Source organism: Bidens hawaiensis, unplaced genomic scaffold (assembly GCF_021521415.1).
Source record: "Bidens hawaiensis isolate Kalapana, Puna unplaced genomic scaffold, B.hawaiensis_p1.1 tig00051688_1, whole genome shotgun sequence".
Taxonomy (NCBI): Eukaryota; Viridiplantae; Streptophyta; class Magnoliopsida; order Asterales; family Asteraceae; genus Bidens; species Bidens hawaiensis.
In genome coordinates this window covers 55,764-66,488 of record NW_027499293.1, presented here as the reverse complement: position 1 = coordinate 66,488, position 10,725 = coordinate 55,764, and the positions used below count along the sequence as shown (strand labels likewise).

General features: G+C 33.4%; 1 pseudogene; it reads left to right on the top strand.

Annotated features, from left to right (window-relative positions):
• The first annotated feature begins 444 nt into the window (after positions 1 to 444).
• LOC143599269 (uncharacterized) lies at positions 445 to 5,524 on the top strand (annotated as a pseudogene).
• The last annotated feature ends 5,201 nt before the right edge of the window (positions 5,525 to 10,725 follow it).

Here is a 10,725-nt window from a genome sequence, read left to right as displayed (position 1 = left end):
GATTTAGAATCCTTTGTTTAAAGGAATTTGAAGGAATTGAATTCCAATTCATTGTCAATCGAACATACTAAAATGGAATTAAGATTCCAATTCTAACGAAACGAACACGCTATGTCAAGGGATTTTAATTCCAATTCCTTTGAATTCCCACAAATTCTGTGAAGCGAACACGTGCTTGTTTGTAAAGTACTTTATCTCTTACCAATTCGTATTTTTTGATATGAAGAAAAAGGAAGCAAAACCCAAAGATTACGTATTATTAGTGTATACAAATTGTTGTATATATTGACCTCCAAGTCTTCAGTGGCAAAATTGAAGTTCTATTAATTCCTAGATCTATAAATGAAATAGTTTGTGTATCTCAAGAACCAATCCCTTCATCATCACAATCTAACTTTGCATTTCACTTTTTTCACTATCTTAATCGGGGTTCTGAGTTTAATAATGGGGAATCCATGGAGTTTGAGGCTCCAATTAACTTTTGCAACTGTTTTTTTGTTTGCAACAATTCCCTGTTGGGGTGCTCGAAACACCACAACGTTTTGCTTTGAGCATGAGCGACTAGCCCTTCTCAAGTTCAAACACAGTGTCAATGGTCTTTCTTGGTCTGTGTTTAAATGCGTTGACATAAGTACCTTTGATATGTTGTCATCATGGGTTAGCAATGATTGTTGCCTAATGTATATAAAAATATACATCTTTTTAGCGTCAAATAATCTCTAAAAACTACAACTTATTCAAATAACTATTTATCATGTTAAAATGTAATTTCAGGTGAATCCAAGCCTCAATCGAAGAAACGAATGAAAAGACAGAAAAAACAAAGAAAACAGCAAAACACGCCACACGCCCTCATGCTTCATGGAATGCACCCCTGTGCTTCAGAGAACGTGGGGTCGTGCTCACCTTTCACAAAAGACAAAAATATGCAAGAAAAGACAAAACACTGGACAACAGGCCCCGAGGCCGTGCTTCAGAGAACACGAGGCCGTGCTCACCTTTCAGAAAAGACAAAAATCTGCAATAAAAGGAAAAATATTGGACAGTTGGACACGTGCTCGTGCGTCAGAGAACACGGGGTCGTGGTCACCTTTCTAAAAGACAAACGAAGATATAACAAACACCCAATAAACACCGGGCCGTGCCTCAGGAAGCACACCCCCATGGTGAGTCAACATGTACGATCTGACAGAGCATTAAATACGAATAGACACCTGGACACGAGGGCGTGTCTCATGGAGCACGGGGCCGTGTCTGGTTTTCCAGACAGTCTATAAATAGAGGTGCATGATGCATTCATTTTGTGTGCTTGAAGAAAAGTTCTATATGGGTTTCACTTATAAAAAACACTAACATTACACTCATATTGAAGATCTTGTGGAGAGTTTGAAGGCTTGGAGGTTATCATCATCATCATCATCATCATCATCATCCATCATCATTGAAGAAGGAAGATTCATCCACATTTGGTTAGATTATTCTAGTTTGATCACATGTTTGTCATCTTCATCTCTTTTAATGTTAATAACCATGCTCGTTATGACCTAAAACTCCATTTACCATCTAATTTCTATGAATAAGCTTTGTTTTACTTGATGATTATATTAAATATGTGATTTAGTTTAGTAAAGTACATGGTTATTTTGCAATTATCCTTTTGATGAAAAATGTTTTTATCACTTTACCTTAATAAATCAAGGTTGATGATTAACAATCATTCATGATTCACTCATGTTCTTGGAGACTAGAAATGGTTAAAAGAATACCTTGATAACTTACTCAAGATAAAACATGGATCCTTATATTGTACTTAGAAATGATGAGATATAAGCTATGATCTATTTCTCTAGTTTTAGATAAAAATAAAAGAATACCTAAACTAAACAAGTAGAGGTCGAAGTGGAAGAGGGACTGAGGAAACCCTGATCGTCGCCTACTCGGATGCGACGTGGAGGTCTGGTGATCAGAGGAAGGCAACATGGGTCAGGAGAGCATGGGGTGGACAGTGGCCGAATGAAACGTTGTTTTGTTAAATGTTGATGTCCGGTTTTAAACCAAGTGTCCAAGGGGAACAACGAATGATGGTTATATTTGGTTTGGACTTTAATTTGGTTGGTCTTTAAAATTTGGTTTGACTTTAATTGGTTTTACCCTTTAATTTGGTTGTGCTTCAAACAAACATAGGTAAATTTATATTTTTTCAGGGGTAGAGAAATATGAAAATCAACCGAAAAAAAGAAAGAAAAATCCACACTACTGGCGAAAAGTTGAGGGGTAGCGTAGTCCGCCACTGATGCTGAGCGTCTTCATCTTAGAGGTGCTAAATCTTTGTCTACCCATGAACACTTAGTTAGTCAAGAGTTGAGCACTTCTTTAGGAGAGTTGAAGCATCTAAAATACTTGGACTTGAGTAGGAATGAATTTCTTGGAAGTCGGATACCTAACTTCTTAGGATCATTGAAACAAATAACATATCTCAGTCTCTCTAACACACATTTTTATGGTATTATTCCTCTTCACATAGGTAATCTTTCTAATTTAACGACTCTTGACATAAGTGATACCGAATACCTAAACCAGATGGAACATGATATGCCATGGATCTTTATTCTTCGGTCACTCGAGTATCTTGACATGAGCTATGTTAATCTTAGTGGAACGAAAAACCTTGAGATGGTGTTTTACATGATTCCTTTGTTGAAAGTGTTACATTTGTCAGGTTGTGGTCTTTCCAATAACATTTTTGGTCTGCTTCTTAATTTGAATACAACAATTTCCAACATTAAGCAACTAGATCTTAAGGGGAATGTTTTCACAAGTCAACTCCCTCAGTTTTTTCAAAACATGACATCCCTACAATTCCTAAATCTTTCATTCTTTTCATTTAGTTAAGCATCGAACTTTTCAAACTTGGTAAGTATCATCCCTTCTTTATTAAAGCTTCGTTTGTCAAACTGTAAACTCAAGCCAACACTTCTATCTCATACGCTTCATAATTTAACTACGCTTTCTAACATCAAATACTTAGATATGTCTTCAAACAAGTTAAGAGGTTCAATTCCAAAATCTATGAGAAATTTGAAATCGTTACAAGTATTAGATCTATCACAGAATGAGTTAGTAGGTCCCATTCCGAAATTCCCGGGAAAACTCATCGAACTTTATCTTTATAATAATTACTTGAATGGTTCAATTCCAGGATCCTTAGGAAGTTTAGCAGCTTTAACAACTTTGTATCTATAGAAAAAAACAGTTAAATAGGATTATTCCAGTTTCAATTGGGCAACTTTCTAAACCTCGTTTTTTGATGTCTCTTACAATTCTTTGGAATGAAAGGTTTTTGAATCTCATTTTGGTAACCCTTTCAATGTTGAAGGAGTTGAAGACAACTTCTAACCAGTAAGTTAACAATCAATGTTTCATGTGAGTGGATGCCTCCATTCCAATTAATCAAAATTGATCTCGGTTCGTGCAAAATTGAAAATGGATTTCCCCAATGGCTTCTAAATCATAGGAAACTAAATAGTTTAGAGTTTTTTAATGCATCCATTTAAGGACATTTGCCTACAAGGATGAGAAAGATGCCCGTCATATCTGTCATAAACCTTTCTTACAACAACATAAACGGACCTCTGATCAACATTCCTAGTGAGGATGTTAATATTGATGATGGGTCGATGTTTCTTTACTTGGGATTATACCTTTAAAATAACAATTTCGATGAGTCAATTCCAAGGTCCTTGTGTATAAGAACAAATTTATGTAATCTTGATCTTTCTAAAAATAGGTTAACTGGCGAAATTCCAAAATGTTTAAGAATCTACAAAAATTGATATTCTTGAAATTAGGCTTAAATAAGTTATATGGCGTCATTCCAAATTTCGTAGGGAACCTTATAAAAGTGGAAGCTTTAAGCTTGAATAATACTCCCTCTGTCCCATTATAAGTGTCCTGGTTTGATTTTTCAAGTCTTTCTTGTTTAACTTTGACCGAAAATATTTTTGTTTGTGTTATGTAATACTTGATGTAAAATTGCCCTGCTTGCGGTGCGCGCATATAATGTATATATGTGTGAACCCTCGGGTGGGCAAAAGTAAAATTGCACTAATTTTGACGTTATTTTACTAATTTTGTGAAAATAACGTTAAAAGTGATGGAAGGTTAATCAGGCATCATGTGGTGGCGTTGATAGCTGAAAGACAAGGGTACATGCACCAATCAGCCGGCGTCCCGATGATTGAGTGCTATGTGCCTTATGTAATATGTCCAAGGCTTGATGCAAAACTACTATCGAGCCGGGGGTCTCACCGGAAGCAGCCTCTCTATCCCCATGGGGTAGAGGTAAGGCTGTCTACATCTTACCCTCCTCAGACCCTACCATAGCTTTGCTATTGGTGGGATATACTGAGTACGATGATGATGATGAATACTTGATGTAAAATATATGAATGGATTGGGTTTTAAATGTATTTTACATTGATATAATTTTCATCAAGTATTATATAACACGAATAAAAATATTTACGGTCAAGTTTGTAAAAGAAAGACTTGAAAAGTCAAATTAGGACATTTATAATGGGACAGAGGGAGTAATAGCTTTAGTGGTGAACTTCCAATAGAAATTTGGAATTTAAGTTGGTTAGTTGTCTTAAATTTGGGAGATAATGCATTCTACGAAAAAATACCAGAATGGATCAGAGAAAAAGTTGAATCATTGGTAGTTTTCAGGTTACACAAATACAACTTCACTGGAGAAATTCCTCTTTCTTTGTGCAACAATGTTTGGCTTCATATTTTGGATGTTGCTCACAATAACTTTATAGGAACAATCCCTCATTGTTTAGGAAAATTACAAGGCATGGTTAACAATCATGTTAGTACTGGTGAAGGCATTGGTGTAGAAACTGAGGAGGATCTGACTCAGGTAATAACATTGACCTTTCAAGCACTAACTTTGTCGAAGAAATACCTATAGAGTAAACTGGACTTTTTGCATTGTTGGGTCTCAAATTGTCCAATAATAATTTTAGTAGAGGCATCCCATACTTCATTTGAAACATGACAAGCTTAAGTTCTCTTGATTTGTCAGGAAATAAGCTGGGTGGGCTAATCCCTTTGAGCATTGCAGCTTTGACTTTTTGAGCCATTTGAATTTGTCAAATAACAATTTGTTGGGACAAATTCCAATAGGAAATCAACTACAAACCCTCAACGATCCATCAATATATGCAGAGAACAAAGATCTGTGTGGGGCTTCGTTACCAAAGAATTGCTCCAATAAATAAGATCCGACAGGAATTGCCAAACCAAATATGTAACGGTTAGTGAGCCCAACATGTTATGGTTTTATGTGGACATAATGTGTGGTTTTGCTAAAGGGTTTTGGTGTGTTATTGTAGTTTTGGTGTTAAAAAATCATTGGCGACATAAGCTTTTCAAGGTCGATAAAGAGATCATTATTAAGATACACACTGAAGTTTTGGTAGGAGTTAAAAAGATGAAGAGAGGAGGAGAAGCTATATAATCTCTTGAATGCAAGCAATATGTGTGTGTGTGGGAGAGGGGGGGGGGGGGGGGGCTTCAAATAAAAGCCACTAACATACTTGAAAACTCTTGAGAACTACTTTAAAATAAGAAGAAATTAATATATATATATATATATGTATATGTAGCTTGTGGCAAAGGTATATATATGTATCTCGTAATCTACATATATTCACCTCGTATGATGTACATATATCTAACTTTGAAAATACATATATATTTACTTCTGAAATTTACATACTTTTTATAATTTTTCGGTAAAGATTTATAACATATAAAATGAGTGAAAATAAAAACTAAAGAAATTAGTGTTTAATTATGTGTTTTCATGAGTTTTCAACTAGAATTTGGTTTTCATTATATATATATATATATATATATATATATATATATATATATATATATATATGGAAAATCAAGAAAGAACTCTTCCTTAGAGAGAAAACTCGAGAACTAATAATGAAGTATCTTTAATTTAATTAAAAAAATAGTTTTTAAATGTTTTTCTTTTATTCTTCTAATATGTTGTTATTCTTCACCACATAAATATATAAAAATTGAAAAAATTAAAAAAAAAGGTTGTAATGCATATATGCAATACATTAACTTTTTTATAATGCATATGTGCAATAATGTGTATTTTGATATTTGGAATAGTATTAAATAACATACATATACAGTTGTTAATATTGTATATTTGCAATAGTATTATATTATATATAAAAATAAAAAAATCGATATAATGCATATATGTATTAATGTTGTATTACATATATGCAATAATGTGTTTTGCATACAATTATTAGTATTGCATTTGCATATATTCAATAGTGTGTATTAGATAATGCATTAGTATTGTATTATATGCAATAAAACACTATTTTATATATGCAATACACATTAATGCACATATACATTACATCGACGGTTTTTTTTAAGTAACAATATCATCTTATTAGGAGGAAAGAAAAAAATCGCAAGATATTATTTTTTAAAAAAGTTAAAAATAATTCTTTAATAGTTCTCTCTTTAAAAGGAGTTATCTTTAGATCCCACCAACACACACACACACACACACACACATATGGGATTTGGATCATATGAGAACTATTTTGAAATTGAGAACTTTGAGAATCATTTTGGACCACAAAAAACCTAAAAATAAAACAATCATAAAACAAAAAAAACGCAAAAATACAAAAAGTAAAAACACTAAAATTCTTATTTATCATCTCGGTTTCATAAAAAAACCTCTCGATTTTGCTAAATTATACATATATGTATAATGTGTCTATATATATATACATACATGTTTTTTTTATTATACACATATGTACAATTTAAGGTAAATGATAATGTACATATGTGTATATTACGTAACTAGAGATTAAATGAAATTTTACACATGTGTATAACACGAAGTTTTTTTTCATGAAACCAGAATGAAATATAAGAATTTTGGTTTTTTTCACCTTTTAAAATTTTTTGTTTTTTTTTTGTTTTATAATTTTTTAAAGGTTTTTTAGTGGTTCAAAATGGTTCTCAAAGTTCTCAATTTCCAAAAGGTTCTCTTAGGATCCGTACCCTATATGTATGTGTGTATGTATGTATGTATGCATGTATGTATGCATGTATGTTTTTGAATTGTGTAGGTGTGACATTCGTCAATTTCCTAACCCGAAATCCTAACCTTAGAAGTGTAAGGCCCAGTCCCGGTGCCCTACTTTAGCGTCAATTTCCTAACCCGAAATCCTAACCTTAGAAGGTATTGCGTGTATACCTTCGTTCTTACTTCCTTACCTTCATTCTTTCATATTTTATATTCCTTTATATACATACTTATACATTTTAAAGAGCATTTCGCCCTATAACCTTCTCAGATATTATTAGGGTCCGCAACCCTTTAACCTTCGCAGATATTATTAGGGTCCGCAACCCTTTAACCTTCGCATATATTATTAGGGTCTGCAACCCTTTAACCTTCGCAGATATTATTAGAGTCTGCAACCCTTTATCCTTCGCAGATATCTATAGGGTCTGCAACCCTTTATCCGTCAATTCATACATACCTTCATTTTCTTTTAGATACATATATACATATATATATATATTTATATACTTTCATACATACTCGTAATCTTTTCCACACCCTTCACATATCATACATTCATCATTTACATACATTCAAATATCATACGTACATCATATATAAACATTCATATAACATACACTTACCACTTAAGGTAAGTGTATTAACTAATCATATCGAGTATGCACACAACCCCGAAAACGAAACAAGGAAATGGGGCTAGAAACTCACTTAAATGCGGTTACATAAAAATTATGGTAATCCCTTTCTTTAGTTGTGCACGGCTAGCTGTATAATAATTAAATGTATTAATTAACTATCACTATTCATATCGTATTTCTAGTTTAATTATAACCCTCAACGAACGGGGGTCTGTTAGCTTAGAAAATTAATGGCAGTCCCTAGCGGGGTCCAAGGGGCAGAGCCCCTGGCTGGGGTTAAGCTGCCATGTTAGCTTGGAAAAGTTTTAGTTTTATTAACTGTCTTAACACATTTTCCATTAGGATTTTAAATTATCCAATTCACCAACTCATTCGCTATAATGAATTAAGGCTCATTCGTTATCTTAACATAGCGAATAGGTGAGTAACGAATGACCTGATTCGTTATCTTAACATGACCTAATTCGTTATCCTGATTCGTTATCATGACCTGGTTCGTTATCATGACTTGATTCGTTATCATGACCTGATTCATTATCATGACCTGATTCGTTATCTTATCATGGCGAATGGGCATATAACGAATGGGAAGGGTTCATTCGTTATCAAGACACACGAATATGTCCCATTCGTTATGACTGCGTAACGAATTATCAGTTATTCGTCCAATCATAACGAATGATCAACAGTTCTTATCCAGACTTTGACTCAGGGGTCAAAGTCAAAATTGTCAAGAACAGTCAACCTCAGATCTGCGATTAAACCCCAAATCACGATGAAACAACGTGATTTTGGTATCAATGAACTCGGATTCACCTCGCCTACAAACCCCAATCCATCAATCATCCAAAAATTAGGTTTTACATGGTGCGGCTTACACATATATACATAGGGCTCATTAATCAATCGATTAACCCATCAAATATTAAAGAATTTCAGTGAGGTTTGTTGTGTTAGATTCGTTTTTACCATTTATACACTTTAAATAAACGAAATTTATTTTATTAATTCTTTTTCAAAAGCAGGATGTTACAAGAAGCCAAAGTAATATTATACTATTTTCAAATAAAAGACTTTACTATATTATATGATTCCTAAATGATCAGTTTATTTCACTTATATAGCTTAGGATGTTTTCTTCAATCTATCAAAGTTAATATATCTATTTATATAACAATATTATAATAACAAAAGAAAAAGAAAACAATATTGTTTGGTTTTGGGCGGCATTTGTTTTTGGAAAGGCGATTTTCTTTTGTGTTAGGCCACCTCACTCCCCAAATTTGGAGAGTCCTATTCTCTCACATGGCCAGACTATGTTGTCTTAACCAGGCCACACTGGTTTCAGAGTTCCGCTTGGGCGTTCCCCTAAGAAACCATACCTTTAACTGCCAATAGACAGTCGTTGTGCCATCACAATAGCAGAATTCTCTAGCGTAACACACGGTGGGGCGAAAACCTGGATGGACTCGGGATTCGAACTGACAACCTCGCAATGCCTAGCTCAAATCCTTTATTGCCACACTAAAAGTGACATTATTATTATTATATTATTATTATTATTATTATTATTATTATTATTATTAGTACTGCTGCTGCTACTACTACTACTCCCTAAATATATCAAAACACTTACACTTTCTCATCAAGTTAAGGTTTTTAACCTAATTAACAACTTAAAGTATTTTACTTAATCCATATAGATACACGTCTCTAGTCTACATTACATTGTTCATAACTCTCAAAACACTTTCAATTTCATGGTTTCATCCTGTCTTCGTGGTGTTCTTCAACCTTCGACAATCAAAAGTCAACCTGAGTACCTGACACTCTATAGTAATCTTCTAGCCAACTTTCGGGTTTTTTTTATTTATTTACTGTTATACTTCATCTTTCGATCAAAAGCCCTATAAGTCACGAATCTGGATCACTACAATATGATATCAACTCGAACACGATGTTAGTGTGGAATCCTAACACAGTGGTGATTCAAGAACGAGATAGAAGAACAATATGTATATAATAAACACGATAATACTCCAAATGCACACGATTATATTATTAAATCGTCTAGTACATGAGATTACCCAAATCAGTATTTGCTCTCTAGGATTATGGTGGCTCTCAAAGTTCTCAGCAAATGCTAACCCTAAAATGATTAAACATTAACTATATATAGGATTGCCATAAAAGGCCCAAAGGCCAAGCCCAAACAGGCCTAAACTAGCATAACCGAAATCCATAAGGATTTTGGTGCTACTAGGCAAAGGATTTCGGTATTTCACCATCACAACCATAATGCAATTCTTCAACTCATCTTCGTTTATTTCACTTTAGTCTTGATCATGTCGTGGTCTTTTGATATGCGTCAGTCTAACCAATTTATGACCTAACAAGCCCTCTATGAAATCCAATGATTTTAGGTGTTTGAGTATCCAATTTGATCAAATTAAAAGTGAGGGTTTATGTTTTTTTTTTTTTTTTTTTTTTTTTTTTTTTTTTTTGGGGGGGGGGGGGGGTTTGCTTCAGTTCTTATTTATTTTTATTAAATAGAAACTAAATATATTAATTCTCGTTTTTATATACCGAGTGTTTTGGAAGCGAATCCGACCTAGTTTCGGGTTCGAGTTCGTTAAAACCGAACCACCCGCTTAACTACCTTTTATTCTACCAATTTCGTGTTTTATATAAATTAATCGAGAAAATATATCTAAACGTTGATTAATAGGAATTATAACCAAGTTTTACTAATAAAACCGAACTTCGACTAGTTTAACTTAATTATTTCGCTTAAACTTGATTTTTAACTAGTTTATTTTATACCCCAACTCAAGAACCAAACTTCTAGTTTTATTGATTTGTTTCATCATTTTTTGCAATCAAATTCTAAAGATATTTTACCTAGATTCCCTTTTATTAAAGTTGCATTAG